The sequence below is a fragment of the Ambystoma mexicanum genome, chromosome 11 (genome assembly GCF_040938575.1).
Source record: "Ambystoma mexicanum isolate Mex_15411 chromosome 11, UKY_AmexF1_1, whole genome shotgun sequence".
Lineage (NCBI taxonomy): Eukaryota > Metazoa > Chordata > Amphibia > Caudata > Ambystomatidae > Ambystoma > Ambystoma mexicanum.
In genome coordinates this window covers 566,134,153-566,151,286 of record NC_090934.1, presented here as the reverse complement: position 1 = coordinate 566,151,286, position 17,134 = coordinate 566,134,153, and positions in this window count along the sequence as shown.

Genomic DNA, 17,134 nt, shown 5'->3' with positions numbered 1-17,134 from the left:
GAATCACCCCTATTCTTATGTAACACAGAGAGCAGCAACACCTAATCAAGTGCCACCCCACTTTATTCATTATTTTGTAATGTCATGGATGCGGCACAAATGAATTGTCACAAACAGTTTCCTTAATGAGTTCAAGCGGACTGGCTGCTCCAGGTCCCCTTCTTATCCGGGGTGAACAATTTAGATCTATAAGTGACATACACTTTTTGATTAATTGCTATCTGGCAAGGGTGCAAAGCCCTGGATTCATTTCTTTATTAGATCATAAAATGATGGGGTGATTCCTTCTCCAAAGAGGTAATCTGCTAACTAGATCCCCCTTTGTCACATCTCCATGCTAAAAGCATAGTGCTCTTGTGCACCACTTGACTGCCTCAGCGACATCAAAGTCACTGCAGCACTGGAGCGACATTTAAGAAATTCCCCCTGTACCCAAACTACAATGAACATGAGTACCCCATGCGATTAGCTATGCCTGAGTTTAGGCATAGTGCATGACGATACTTACGATTTTGGCCTCCACATCCCAATTGATAATGAACATCTGTCAGATCTTTTGGGAGTCAGCTATGCTGTGGAAGGGAATGTGTATTCGGTTCAGATGACCCGATACTGCCACATGGCAGGACAGCAACCCAGAGTACCCCACCTCTCTTTGATTCTCTTTGGGAGGGCTGGTAAACACACTCCCCAGCAGGCAGTGGTCTTTGCCTAGGTATCAAAGGAGCACACCGATTCAGGGGGAGTAGCCGCACACCAGGGTGCTGCATATACAGAGGTCTTTGTTGTCAGTACAAGGGAAGGGGCAGGAGAGGATAGGCAGGAGTGCTCTGGACACTAGCAGAAGCCTTCCACTATCTTATTTCTCACAGTCTCTCCTTCCCTTTCCTGTCTCCTCCACTTCCTCTGGAACAAAGCCCTTTTTTGTGTGTAAGATCAACAGGGCAAAGTCCACTCCAGCCAGGAGCAGGGATTGGTCCCCAATCACCTGAGGACTTGTGCCCTTAAAAGAAGGAGTCACACACCACTTTGACACAATCACTCAGTTCCTAAAGGATCCTTTAAGGCCGAAGAGATGTTCTGAAGATTCTCAGTTGGACTTATTCCTGTCTGATATCTTTTTCTCTACCTGTGGTGTCCCCCAGGGTTCTAACCTCTCCCCCTGGCTGTTTAACCAGTATCTGGCACTTCTCGGCCACCGCATCGCTGCTCTCTGCCCCAACTTTCAGTGCTATGCGGATGATACCCAGCTCATTTTCAGGCTACCCTCGGCCTCCTCTTCTCCTTCCCTCATCTCTGACTGTCTCTCTGCTATCCAGGAATGGTGTGCCGCCAACGACCTCTGCCTTAATGCCAGTAAGACTGAGATTCTACTCATCGGCACACCCACTCCCTCCTTCCCTGCAGCTCTCTGGCCGGCTTCTCTTGGCCCTCCTCCTGTTCCTACCTACAAGGCAAAAAACTTCGGGGTCTTCTTCGACTCCACACTCTCCTCTCCTCACATTTCTGATGTTTCTAAGAAGTCACACTACCAGCTGCACCTCCTCAGAGGTATCCTTCCTTTCCTCTCCTTCCCCCAGAAGCTCACTGTCTCCAGAGCCCTGGTTCTCTCGAAGCTGGACTACTGTAACAGCCTCTATCTAAATCTGCCTGCCTCTACTCTCCGCCCTCTGCAACTTATCCAGAACAGGACTGCGAGACTTGTCCTTGGCCTCAAGCCCAGGGACCGTATCTCTCCAGGACTGAAAGCGCTACACTGGCTCCCTGTGGCTGCGAGGATTAAGTTCAAAACCCTCTGCATTGTCCACAAGGCCTTCTGGGGCCTGGGGCCAAAATACCTTCAACTCTCCCTTCCTAAATATCTTCCTTCTCGAGCACTTTGCTCTTCCACCTCCAACTCCCTCAGGGTCAGCCGCTTCTCCAAGCAACGAGTTGGGAGGAGATCTCTCTCCGCAGCAGGGGCCTCCCTCTGGAACAGCCTTCCTGCCTCCCTGAAACTTGAGGAGAACCATCTCCGGTTCCGGAAGCACCTCAAAACCTTCCTCTTTGCTTCTGCTTTCTCTCCCCCTCTCCCCTGCTAAACCACTGATACTGTACCGAATCAGCAACTGGGCCACTCACTAACTCTGGCCCTTGGCCCAGCCACTCTCCCCTGCACTGCCTTCCTTGCTACCCCTGCACTGCGGGACTGTCTCTGTATCCCTACAGCCCCCCCCCAGCACTTGTTCTGCACTTATCTTGCACTTGCCACTAGCTGGCCCTCTTTCATTACTAACCCTGTATTGCACTTTCCCCTCTCCCTTCCCCTTTGCACTTTTCCCGTCCTTCCCACCCATGCACTTGCGCGGTCTGAATGACACCTGGCCTAGTAGGATCGTTGTCTGTCTCCCCTTGTTCCCCCCTCCCTGCCTCGTTGCGCCTTGAAACACTTGTGTATAGGCGCGTTACAAATGCCATATCCTATCATATCATATCATGACAGTAGCCCAGCCCAAAAGCCTCTGCCAGAGCTAAAGAAGGAGCCGTCCAAGACATAAGAAAGATATGTCCCCTAATCACTCACAGGGAACATTGGCAGTGACTAGAGCTGTGGACCAGGATCAACCATTCTGCGACAAATCTTCTGTGCCAGAACAGTAGACCCTGGACTGGAGTATTGTTACTACATGTTTCCTGCATCCTGAACAATAGTGCAGGCCCTGGTGCTGGTGTCTATGTTCCTCCAACCAGCAAAACTATTGTACTGCATCTAAACCAGCTTGACACTGCATTGTGTCCTAGTGATGCAACTCACCTGCTAGGACCGAAGCACCTGCTCAACACCAGAGCCCGAACCAAATCTCCAGATGGTCACTCACTGACTGTAACTGGGGGCTACAACCCCGGCTTGGCCAGCTAGCCCAAGAACTGCAGCCTCATTGACAGCACATCGACACATCGTCGATCACCACTTCAATGACCATCACCTGCCAACTCAAACCGCTGGAGTGTCACTCACTGACCTCTCCCAGAGGCCGAAGCCCTACATGACCTGGCCAACTATGAAGCATTCTTGGGACTGCCCTGATGTGCAACACTTGAACTGCTGCTGTTTGAACGCAGAGAGCACCTGCATTCGACCCAACTTGATGCCCGCTTGCTGCCAGGGCTTCCACTATCCTACATGCCTGACTGAGCTTGATAAGCTTGAATTAAAGTTCGAACCCATCTGATGCGTCATTGCATCAAGACTGAATCCAGGTACTGTAACACTCAACTGCTCCCACTGCCCACTTGAGCCCTAGAGACTGATTAGGAAATGATTGCTCCTGTTTTCAACCTAATATCCTTTTTATGGGAGTACTTTACCTAACACTTCTGGAACTACACTAAGGGCCTCATTACACGGAACGCGGTAAGGGTTTACCGGTATCGGTAAACCTTTAACGCCTTACTACGAGGTCCCTTTGCCAGACCCGACCTCAACGGCTGGTTTTAGCAGCCGTTAAGGAACGGGCCCGCAAAGGGATCTTGGTGCTAATTAAGGTACCGCAATTTGCAGTACCGTAATTAGCTCCTTCTCCATTCCCATTGAGCCCTATGGGGCCAAAAATGGGAATGGAGAAGTGCCTTGGTGAATGGGAAATTACCACCCCCGCTCACCTTGGAGTAGGGCGGTAATTCCGCCATCCACCAAGGCGGACACGGTAAAATACCCACGGCAACCGTGGCGCTAACAGCGCAATGGTTACCGCATTCCGTGTAATGAGGCCCTAAGAGTGCTACTTTCTCCAGTATGTCGCATCTTCTCTATTCCTCTTTTGGGGTGGGTTTTTATATAGTAATCTCTTTACGTTCGACTTGCAGATGGTGTGTTTTATTAAAGTTGGGAAAGAACTCATGTAGAGCTGCGCCAAAAGATTTAGAATTTCAAATTTTATTGGTCTCATCACGCATAGTGCCCTTCCTGATGACACGTGTTTCGGTGTAAGATTGCCTTTCTCAAATCAGGGCAAAGTCTTGTTACAATTGAAAATAAATATAAAATGAAAATTGCAAAAAACAAAATTGCAATGATAACAGAATTGAAAACAACAATATATGTAAAAGCATACATACATTTGAGTATCTGCCCATTGAAGCCATAGTCGAATAATTGGCATTCATACAATTGGTTGAAGTAGAACAGAAAAAAGTGTCAATATATAAATCACAGAGATTGTGGGTTGGTGTTGGGGAGGATTATATTGACACTTTTATCTGTACTACTTCAACCAATTGTATGAATGCCGATTATTCGACTATGGCTTCAATGGGCCGATACTCACGTGTATGTATGCCAATTTTGCTTGATTTATGTGGGAGACTTTTTGGCCTTTTTCCACTAACTCCAGTGAGACCCGACTTAAGTTATTTTCAGAACGTCTACCTCAACTACTCATTGATATGAATCAAAGGGCTATTTAATGAGTCGCCGACCAGACCAGCCTCAAGAAAAGCCAAATCCTTGTGCATGAACAGTGTTTTTTTAAAGTGTTCTTATATTTTTTTTAGAACCTGGATTGGACATTCCCTTTATTTTGGACTGTGATACTGTGTTTGAGTCACTAATGGTCCACCTTCACACCCCTTTTGAGAGTATAGCCTTCCCTCAGTCAACGTTACCACAAAAGATGAAGGAGGTATATCTCTTGATTGTCCCTACCTTTGTTTTACCTTTATGACTGTGTTGTGTTTGAGGAAGTGTGAGAGTTGAACAGGCCAGTTTACCCCTGTTCATCTGTGTGCATCTGCGAGGCAGAACTCAATTTCTTTTTTTTTTTTAATTTCTTTATTTGTATTTGGTTTAAAAAAAATGTTTTACAAAACCCATAAAATACATCCCTACATACATATGTATAAAATATCACAAATTAACAATTAAAATAATGAGCAAAAAACAAATCCCAAAGCAATACATCAACATTAAATCTTCAGTATCTTAACTCAAAACCATCACACAAAACATCAATTCAACAAATGTATCCAAAATATTGTTTTCCTTTAGAAGCACATCAATTCATCAAATTCATAGTTTTTACAAACCCTGCAACTACTTTTTTAAAAACATTAGTTCATCAAATTCATAGTTTTTACAAATCCTGCAACTGCTAAACCCTCTTTAACAGAATTAATATTAAGACATCTTTTCCAAATGTAGTCACAATACAATTAGCCAAATGTGTGGGCCCAATCAGATATTGTTGGCAGGTATTTCATCCTACTTAAGCTTAGAGCTTCACATTCTAAGACCAGATGTTGGGTGGTTTCAGTAGGGCCCTGATTACAGAATCTGCAATTAGTCTCTCGCTCAGAGATCCTTCCTATTCTTAACAGTATCTCCTTAGTTAGTAGCAGATTCCATCTCAGTCTCAGTAGAATCATTCTATAATAATTATTTGGAAACTGACACAGAATCATAGATGGGCTCCCCCGCCTTCTATGGTCAAATACCAAATCATTCAAAGATGTATGTGAATGGAATACGTCAGTGGTGCAATCCCAGTCATAGTCAAATAAAGCTTTATTAACTCTTTCTGGGTTTGCCAATAAAGTAGCCGTGTCCATCAGCAGATTTTCAAGGCTCGCTAAGGACATTTCTTCCAATTGTGAAAGGAAATCACTATTATTCTTTGTATAATGGATTTGTTTCCTTAAAAGCTCATAAAGAGATTGGGGAATAGGGTCAATCAATTTTGAAAATAAGGCAAGTAGCTGCCACTGCACTCGTGCCCTCATGGAAACAATCCCCATTTCAAATCTAAAAGTATGAATAACCCGGAAGGAGACTGCGCCCAATTATCGTAAAGGTTTCTTTATTTTGAAGTGCCCTTTGAATGATGACACGTGTTTCGGTCTCCCTGAGACCTTTTTCATATCAGGGCTATTATTCTGTCATAGCACCATAGGTCATAACAAAAAACATGTTTTCATGTTAGACATATAATATAGTCAGACATCTACATACATATAAGGGTTCAAAAAAATTATTAAATATGAGAACCAAAAACAGAGTTTCAAATGAGATCATATAATAGAATGTTCAGATCCGATATAAGAGCATTCAAAATGGCTGTGTTCAATATATACTTGAATACTGCATTATTATTTATGTCTTGTGACAAAGTGATATCTCCGCAGTGTAACTTAAAGGAACATATCACCAGTGTTAACATTGTATTGCGAGCATGCACGTTGGCCACGCTAGAACAAGAGGAAAATGTCTAATGTTAGAGTTAACATCTCGCTGTATATGTACATAAGTCAAAACGTAATCTATTGGTCAAACAGCATACAGAATATGAATGGAGTCCATTGCCTTGTTTAATTAAACACATGATGAGATAGTTGCGGGATGTCGCAGTGAACATCCACATGAAAAGAACAAGAGTATGTTGAGTTTGCTATATCACAAATTAAGTGTAAATACTACCATATGCATGGGAAAGAATAACCTAGATAGAAATAATAAAGAGCAATCTGATAACAACACACTAAACTTTACAGGAATATTGATTGAATTCCTACAAAAACAACACCATTTCATTGTCTGTGTTAAGGCCAAATACTGTAGAATTGAATTTGCAAATTATTTTGGCCTCCATTTGTCTAAGTTTCTTTTCTTGTCCCCTCCACGTCTTCCTAGTGTCACTCTTTGGAGACCAATGAATTGTATGTCTGCCTTATTGTTCATTTGATGTTTCTCTTGCCAATGGCATGCAAGTGGCAGTCTGGGATCTTGGCTGCTGATTTTTGCTAAATGTTCTCGTACTCGGGTCCTGAGTTCTCTAATCGTACTGCCTATATATACCAACTTACACACACAGATGATTGCATAAACCACATATTTTGTCCTACTGTTGATTGGGTTGTCTGATTTTCAAGGTCTCATTATTGCTGCTTGAGAATGAGTCTGTTTTCTTGTGTGCATATTTGCACATTGTGCAGGTCTCGCATTTCCTAAATCCGTTGGTAGTTGTTTTCAGCCAGTTCGATAATTCCTCCAACGTGTCTGGTAGATTCGAAGGGCTTAGTTTGTTTTTCAAAGTCTGAGCTCTTTTGAAGATAATCCTTGGTTTTTCATCCACAAAGTTCGAAATGTTCTCATCCAATTTCAACAGATGCCAGTGTTTGGCTAGGATTCTTTTCACATGTCTGTAGTCATCACTGTATTTGGTGATAAAACCAATAGTCGGTTGTTCCAGCGTTTTGTTCCTTATTTCAAATCTGATTGCAACCAACAGTATAGCATTCGCACCCTCAATATCTTACACCATATTTTTGCTTCTATTAGGTCAAGAGCACCAAACATAGATTCACCAACCAGTTCCAAGCTATAGGGTAATTTCAGAACAATCTTACCTTTATAGAAAATAAGAGCTGGTTTGATTGAAAAATGCCCATACTTCCTATCAATTTTCAAGACCTGATTAGTCAAGAACTTCCCTTTATTTATTAGGCTCTCGCTGGTGTTAATTGACCCTGGCCGGGCACTTATCTGAATGCCAAGATAAACCAAAGAATCTACAGTTCCTAATACCTTGTTTTCTAGAGACCAACCCCTCCCCTTTGTTTTTTTTCCCCCGGGAGATGGCTAAAATCCTGGTCTTATTTGGATTAACCACAAGGCCATTATATTTAGCAAAAAGGGAGAATTTGGCCGAAAGATGTTGTAAGCCAATCCAGAAATTGTCAAATAACAAAAAAGCCTCAGCATATGCCAACCAGTCCACTCTCATCGAGCCTAACCTAGGTGCAATCAATCCTGCCCCCACAAGATAATTTACTACATAGAAGATGTAAAGATTAAACAGGCACAATGCCAAATTACATTATGTCTTAAACCCGTAAAGGTTTTAATGCGTTCCAACAGGGCACCATCCTTTTTCAATCGGACACAAATGCCAGAATCCTCATACAGGCCCAAAAGGAGCCTCAACAATCCACTCGGCAGACCCCTACTAGCAAGTTTGCTCCACAGCCTGTTCCTATATATCTTATCAAAGGCCATTGAAAGTTCAATGGAGGCTAAATACGTGCATCCATTCCCCTTATTCCATGCCAAAGCTGGAAGGGCCCTCACCACCAAACCGTTCAGATTCGTGGAGTGTACTTTCCGAAAACCCATCTGAAAGTCTACCTATTAACTGCGCCCATTCTTCTACATGGCCTAAAAGAAGCTAGGAGAAAGATTTGAAGTCAGCATCGATCAGTGAAATAGGCTGGTAATTTTTTGGGTCAGACCTTGAACCTCCCTTAAAGATAGGGACAATATTAGCCGTGCTCCATGACACAGGGAGAATCGCTGAGTCCATTATACTCCCAAACAATATAAACAGCACCTTAGGCCAGTTTCCTGGATCCAGTTTTACAGTGTGGCTCTTAAGACCATTTGGCCCAGGAGCACGCAACTTTTTACACCTCTTAATTAAATTCCAAATGTCCTCAGATTCAATCTTGAGGGCCCACAGAGACTCGATAATATATTTTGTAATATCCGGGTCGGGTTCTATATCTATTGACCCACCCTCTTAAATATCTCCAAAGAAGTCCACCCATTGGTTTTCAGTAACAGCATTCAATTCCATAGCCTGAACCGAAGGGTGCAGGTTATTGACTAATACCCAGAGTGCACAAAAATCATGTTTAATTAGAGTACGGAGCATACATTCCATGCCCAACTGTAAAGACAGTTGCTTTTTTAAATTTATTTTTATTTTGATATTTTATTTCTATCGCACATTACACAAGTGTTTCAGACCGCAACAAGGCAAGGGAAGGGGAACAGGGGAGAAAAAAACAGCGATCTTACTAAGCCCAGTGACATTGAGAACGTGCAAGTGAATGGAAGAGGGGGAGGAGAAGAAGTGCATGAAAGGGTGGAGAAAAGGAGAGTGCGGAACAAGGAGAAAAACACATAAATAATAAAACTTTTATAGATAATAAAGCCAACAAACAGTGGTAGTGCAACCAGCAAGTGGCAAGTGCTGGGCTTAAGGCAGCAGACTGGGTAGGTCTGATAAGTGCAGCAAGAAAAAAGACGGGGGGCTGTATGGGTACAGATACAGACCCCAGTGCAATGGGTGGCCCGGAGGCAGTGCGTGAGGGTGGCAGGGTGAGCAGGTACCTGGGCACAGAGGACAGAGGGTGACCAAGTGCACGGTGCTGAGGGAGAAAAGAATCAACAGGGGAGAAGGGGCGAAGGCAGAAGTAAAGAGGAAGGTCTTGAGGTGCTTACAGAACCGGAGATGGTTCTCCTCAAGTTTTAGAGTGGCCGGGAGGCTGTTCCAGAGGGAGGCCCCAGCCGAAGACAGATATCTACGCCCAGCTCGTTTCTTTGTGAAATGACTGACCCTGAGGGAGTTAGAGGTAGAGGAGTGGAGAGCTCGAGATGGGAGGTATTTGCCGAGGGATAGCTGAAGGTATGTTGGACCCAGGCCCCAGAAAGCCTTGTGGACAATGCAGAGGGTTTTGAATTTAATCCTTGCGTCCACTGGGAGCCAATGGAGCGATTTCAGAGCTGGAGAGATACGATCCCATGGCTTGAGGTCAAGGACAAGTCTTGCAGTCCTGTTCTGGATAAATTGCAAAGGGCAACTTATTAGTTTACAGAATTTTCTCCATTTTTGTTTTAACGTCTTCATTTCTTGCCCAGAATTAGCGTTCCCCTTACTCCCGCAAGCCCTAATATCTCGATGCAGTTTCCTCTTTTCTTGTACCACATCAATGTAATACACATGAGGAGTTTCCCCCAAAAACTTACTTGAGAATTTTGGATTCAGTTTTACTCGTCCATTTAATTTCCTCATAAAATCATCAAAACACAGAGGGTTAAATACCCCCAACTTCCATTCCAGAGGGCTACCTCTGACAACACCATCTAACTCTTCATTCATGATCGCAATATTCCGATCTGACCACCTTATCGCATCCCCTGCACAAGTAGATTCTACATTCTCCATGGTGGAACGAGACCACAATTTAGTCTGGAAATTAAATTCAGCAATAAGAATCGCATGGTCACTCCAGTTGTTATGATGAACTGAGAAGCTCACATAGCGGCTAATTAAGAATGCATCCGCAAAGATGTAATCCAAAGTCTAGGAGTTGGAATATTTTCTCCCTCCCCAGTAGACATGGAGTTAATTCAACTCAAACCAAACGCCTCCATGGTTGAACACCAAATTCAACCATTTTGGACTTTAGGCTAGTTTGGAAAGAACTCTCCAATCACGTCACAATTTTCATCCAGTTTCTCGGGAATGATACAGTTTGAATTAAAATCACCTCCAACAAGAATCTTTCCATCTGGGTTGGTGTTAGCCCATGTATTGATGCAGCCAGAGATGACATGAAGGAGATCTTTCAAATCTGCCACTCCCTTGTGCCAATAGATATTCATAATCGACCAAGTCGTTGTGCCTTCCAGAGAATTTAGATCCAATGCCATCACCCCAAATGGAAGATTTGAGATCTGAAGAAAGTCACCATCACCCCACTTGTTAAAAAAGCGGGACTAGATCCCAAGGATCCCGCAAATCTTCGTCCCATAACCAACTCGAACTTTGTTCTCAAACTGTTAGATAAGGTAGCTACACAGCAACTCCAATACTTTGTAGAGAACCAAGAGATTCTGCACCACCAACAATCTGGCTTCAGAGCATCCCACAGCACTGAAACAGCCATGCTGGACTTGCAGAATCAGATGCTGACTTTGTTGGACGATAACAAATTGGGGATGCTGATGCTCCTAGACCTTAGTTCCGCATTTGATTTGGTGGATCACCACCTTCTCATCAAGGCGCTTAGAGAGAATGTTGGTTGCTCGGAGGGAGCTATTGATTGGCTCCTGTCCCTTCTTTCCAACCGCCAAGCGAGGGTACACTGGGGTAGCAGTTTCTCCGACCCATGTGACATCCTATTCAGAGTGCCTCAAGGGGCCAGCTTATCTCCAATGCTGTTCAACATGTATATGCGCACTTTGTGTAGCCTACTGGTGAAAGCCGGAGGATCGTTTACAAATTACGCAGACGACACCCAACTCATATTGGAGTTGGGGGGTAGGAATCATGCCACGGACAGTGAAGTGATCACTAGGGTTTACAAGATAATAGACGACTGGATGCAGGCAAACTGGATGTGCCTGAACGATTCAAAAACCGAACTGATGCTGTTTGGCTCCAGTCGTCAGCTGGAAAAACTGGGGGCAGAGTACAACTCATTCCAAATTAAGAACGCCACTATTCAGGTGGTCCCCAAGGTGAAGACTCTGGGTATGATGGTCGATTCTGTGGTCGACTCTCACGCCCAGACCAGTTTCCTCCAAAAAAACACAGCGTACTATCTCAGGCTTATAGAAGCCATTAAGCCATTGCTTAATGAGGGAAACAGGGCAACGATAGCCAGAGCCATTATCCTCTCACGGCTCGACTACGGGAATGCCCTGCTGTTGGGGGCCTCATCCAAGGATCTATCCATTTGTCAGGTGATCCAGAACAACGCGGTCAGGTTAGTGAAAAATCTGAAGAGGAAAGACCATGTTACTGAAGAAAGGCTTGCTCTGCACTGGCTTAGAGTAGAAGAACGCATAAAGTTCAAGGCTCTTTGCCTGGTACACAAGTGCCTTTTTGGCACAGCGCCTGCCTACTTGAAAACGTGTGTAGTGCCCTACAATCCCAGTAGAAATCTACGCTCGGGGGGAAATTGCCTCTTGATCGTGCCCAAGTTCAAGCTAAAAACCGGGCTGGGCAGATCTTTTCTTGTACTGGCTCCTAAATTGTGGAACAGCGTCCCCGAATCCCTGAGGTCTGAAGTTAATCACTCCGCGTTTAGGAAGCTGCTGAAGACACACCTCTTTAGATGAGAATTCGGGCGAAGGCCATTTCTCAGGGACACTCTTTAGGCAGTAGCTATTTGTACTTATCGTCCGTCTCGTACTTGTCGTCCGTCTCGCAGTATCAGTGTTTTATGTACAAGCGCCCTGATGCCCGCGGGCTACCGGCGCTATACAAAAATTAAATACATACATACATCATTGAGGCTTTCATTCCTAAGGTAGAGTCCACAGGGATCAGCAGACCCCCGAGGCACCCCCCCCATTACTGGGCTTGGCGAACTGAGAAAAAATCTGATAACCATCCAGGGCTGGAGATTGCAACAGCCATATCTCCTGAATTAATATTATAATGCCTAATCCCAGCATTTGCATAGCCTCAATGTTACTAAAGAGATTTTGGCTTCCTCTGGAGTGCCAGGATACAATTTTTAAATCCATCTTCTGGGAACCCCTGGTACTAACTTGTGAGCCGCTATGGGACCGATCTTTTCCACAAGGCAGATGTAACTAATGCCCAAATATGGTCATCCACATCCACTTGTGGCCCGACCAATGTGGCAGATCTTAAGCCATGAGTCGCAGGGTTAAATGAAACTTGAAGCCACCACCACCGAACATTTTTATTCCCTCCCGCTCCATATCTGTTTCGGGATGTATATCAAATCCCAACCCTTTCAATTTGGCTGCTTTTGATAATACCAATTCTTTCACCAGATTTGACCCAAAATAAAGGTGACAATGTTTAGTGTCAGAACAGTTAGAAAATGCTACACAGGCGATGTCAGTTGATGAGACCAAACTCAGTGTGGGTATTTCGACAAAAATGGTAAGTACATTCCCCCTATTTAAGCAAACCTGCCGTTCTGGGCCCAAAGCACAGGTCAAACTTAATTTAAATTCACCATTAATTTGCCTACTTTCTGAATCTTTAAGTAAGACCCTACCCGTTCTATTCTGCGTCTCGTTAGGGCCAGTCATTCTCCACTGGTCCTGTTACGAAGACGCTCTGGACACAGGTAAGTCTTCGTGGTAAGTATTTATTAAGATACAGGATATTAAGGCCCCCACAACACAGAGGACTCCTCTCCTCCCACCAGAGGCTTCAACTGACAAACATAGAATCTTGAACAAAACATAAACACTCACATAGAGTCTGTGACATCATCAGAACCTGAACTAGTAAACATTCCACTACATAGCTTTCCATGCAGCAGTGATCAACATCATAACACATCTCCCTTTTTTCCAAAGTTTTATACATGCGACCCTCGAACCTTACACTTGCCCTCTCTTCACTGTAGCCACCCTACTCTTGTTCCAGACCTGACCTCCTTCCACACGTACCGCTCCCTTCATAACAGCAACCACTCTAACTGGATCTGAGTATAATGCATCACCTTTTCTCTTCACCACACCCTTCTTTATTCTCACCCAATCTCCTCGCTCCACATGCAATTCCTTCCTTCCTCTTCTCTTATTTTCTCGCATAACCCACTCACTCTTCTTTCTCTTGAGCGCATTTCTGACCTCATCAATGACTACATCCGACTCCCTGCTCCTCCCTAACCATGGAGGACACGCCATCGAGGAAGCCTTTCGTCCCCTCATAAGTTCGAATGGACACAATCCAGTAGTTGCATGGGGTGCCATGCGCAATGCCCACAATCTGTTTTGAATCGACACTAATTTATCGAAACCACACTGCTCTCCCATGCGCACACTTTCCATCACACATCTATTTAGTCTTTCCACCACTCCATTGGTCTCAGGATGATAAAGAGATGTCCTCCTGTGACTTACCCCACATTTCTTTAAGTATGCAGGAAATATCCCTCCAGTAAATTGCGTTCCATTGTCAGTAAGGACACTCTCAGGTAATCCTTCATTCGCAACGATCTCCTGCAACACCTTCACCATATTCTCTCCCGATATTTCACGTACCACCTTGAATTCTACCCACCTGGAGAATAAATCAACCACCAGTACTACATACCTTCCTCTGCCATACCCTAGGTCAACTGGACCCAAAATATCCATTGCTATATCACACCAGATTTTTGATGGGACTCCTACATCAATAAGGGGCTGCTTCCTAGCCTCCTCTCCCTTCCCACTCCTGATGCAAAAATGGCATCGTGCAAGGTGATTTTCAACTTCCTTGTCGAATCCCGGCCACCAATAATCTGATCTTAATACTCCCTTGGTCTTGGTAATACCAATGTGGCCACTATGAGCCAAATCGATAATTCTTTTTCGAATACCTGGCGGAGCGACTGCTCTCTCCCACCTGAACAACACGCCATCAATGACAGATAGCTCATCCTTAACTTCCCAATATGGTCTCTCACCCTCGACCAACTCAGATTTGTTGGGCCAAAAAGACGTCGATACATACGTGATCACCTTATTAATTATTGGGTCTCTCGCAATCTCCACCAGCCACTCTTCTCTGGACACAATTCCCTCTGTGTTAACAAACACCATTTCCATTTACATCTCCTCACCTAACCCTTCCTGAGTTGCAACCCTTACTCTTGAAAGATTGTCGGCTAGCTTGTTCTCCTTCCCAGGTATAACTTCCATGGAAAATTTGTGCGCCTGCATTCTGGTAACCCATCCGGCCACTCTGCGCGAAACCTTATCCAAACCCTTACTCTCAAAGATAACCTTTAATGGTTTGTGATCAGTACGCAAGACAAATTCCATACCCCACACAAAGTTTCTAAACCGCTCAACAGCCCAATAACAAGCTAAGGCTTCCTTCTCAAGAACGGAATATCTCAACTCTGCACCCTTCAAAGCACGTGACGCATGTGCTATCACCTCCTCTGAACCATCGTCTTGTCTCTGCGAAAGTACTGCACCCAGCCCTCCTTCGCTGGCATCCACAGTAATTATAGAACATTTCCTTGTGTCAAAACAACCCAATGGGCGGGCCATGTCAATTTCTTGTTTAATCTTTGTAAATTCCATGTCACACTTTTTGTTCCATATGAACTCGACCCCCTTTTTTAGAATCTTCCTCATTTCCAAAACTTTGGATGCATAATTCATCACAAATTTTTGATAAAATTCTGTCATCCCTAAAAATGAACGTAGTTCACTTTTGTTAGCTGGCTTCTCAATTACCTTTATCGAATTTACAATGCCCTCTTTGGGTTTTACCCCTTCATGAGAAACTTCGTGGCCTAAGTAATCTACCTTTGAAAGGGCGAATTCACACTTTTCCTGCCTTAATGTGATTCCCCTTTCCTCAAAAATTCTCAAAACTTCGAATAATCTATTGTCGTGTTCTTCAAGTGTTTCTCCACAGACCAACACATCATCCTGGAAACAAAACACCCCCTTCACACATCTGAGTAAACGGTCCATTACCTTTTGAAATACCGACGAGGCCGATGCCAAACCAAAAGGCATCCTTCTGAATTGAAAAACTCCCTCGTGTGTAATGAAAGCAGTGAGCTTCCTACACCCCTCCTCCAACTCAATCTGGTGATAGGCTGACGCCATATCCAATTTTGAGAAAAACTTCCCTCGCCCGACCCTGGTCAACATCTCACACATGTTGGGCAATGGGTGCCTATCAACCATGATACATTTATTGAGCTCACGCATGTCTATGCACATCCTTAGATCTCCTGAACTCTTTTTTAACAACCACTACCGGGGACACCCATTCAACCCCACCTGCCTTTTCAATCACACCCGACTGTAATAATTTCATCAAGTCCTTCTTGACCCCTTCCCTCAAGGACAAAGGTACGGGCCTAAGCTTCGCAACTACAGGTGTGCTATTTCTTTTCAAAATGATTTGGTGAATAAAACCTTTCACTTTTCCCATGCCTCCATTAAACACTCCACTGTGTTCTACCACATACTTACACGACCCTACACCTGATCCTGATACCTGATAAACCTGCTCCTCTTTGTTTGGGTCCAGTTTGATGGCTAGGTTTTTCTGTTCCCTCCATCCCAACAGGGATTGTCCCTTTTTTGTTATGTATACCTTGCCGTCGCATTTCCGGCCCTTGAACTCAAACTCACTCCACACATATCCCAATAGGTCAATTTTGTCCTGATTGTAGCCACCTGGATTTATATCAGGTTTAGATAGACCGGACACTTCCCCTTGCATCTCCTTCTCAAACACACTTCTTGACACTAACGTGATCTTGGACCCAGAGTCTGCCATCATTGATACCTCATGGCCATTGACTTTCACCACAGCATACGGACGCTCACAATCATCCACATTTTCATCCTCCATGACAACATTCACAGTGTTAACAACAATATTCTGCATTTGAAGTGTCATCTCCTCCTCAGACGACCTTTCATCTTCTTCTTCGTTCACATATAGGACCTTCTTTTGAGCATTTTGTCCAAATTGAAAGTTTTTGCAACAATTTGCGTAATGCCCTTTTCTTCTACACTTAGCACATGTAGCCCTGCGTCCCGGGCACACAACCGAAGATGCAAAGTGTGTATTGCTCGCACATCGGAAACATAGCCTCTCATCCTTCTTCTCCCCCTTCTGCGGAGGTTCTTGGCTTCTTTTCTCTTCCACAGTTCCCCGACTTGCTTGCCGATTCCTGAATTTTCTCTTCCCCTTCCCGTCTGTTACACTTAAAACTTCAGTTCTGCTCTCCTTTGGCTCTGCTACTTCGTTTCTGGATAATTTGGCAACACACGCTAATGAATGTTCCACCCTCCTTGCGATGTCTAGCACGTCATCCAGATTCGGCTCATCTCTTAGCCATAGCTCCTCTCGTATTTTGTTGGCCCTGCAATGTGTCATAAATTGATCACGTATGTGTTCGTCAAAACCATCTTGGAATTTGCAGGACAGGGCAAGGTGTCTCAACGCCGTCACGTATTCCTCCACAGATTCTCCAGAAGCCTGCACACGCATGCGGAAATTGTACCGCTCCAATATCGTGCTGGTCTTGGGATTAAAGTGCTTATCCAACTTTATCAGAGCCAAATCAAATTCGGTCATGTCATCACCACCACCATCCCCAAGCGGTTGTGGAAGCGTTTCGTATATTCTCTGGCCCTCATATCCCAAGAAATGCAGCAACAACGCCAGTTTCCTTTCGCTGGAGTAAGAAGTCCCACCAGCTGCCTTCATGTAGTGTAAGAAACCCTTGCGCCATTGAGCCCACAAGATTTTTGCCGGTCCCGGTACTGGCATAAAAATTGGCGGTCCTGCGATACCTGGTAAACCTGCCATAATGTCAAGAGTGTGAGCTGCTGGTCTATAACCTCCTAAACAGTGGT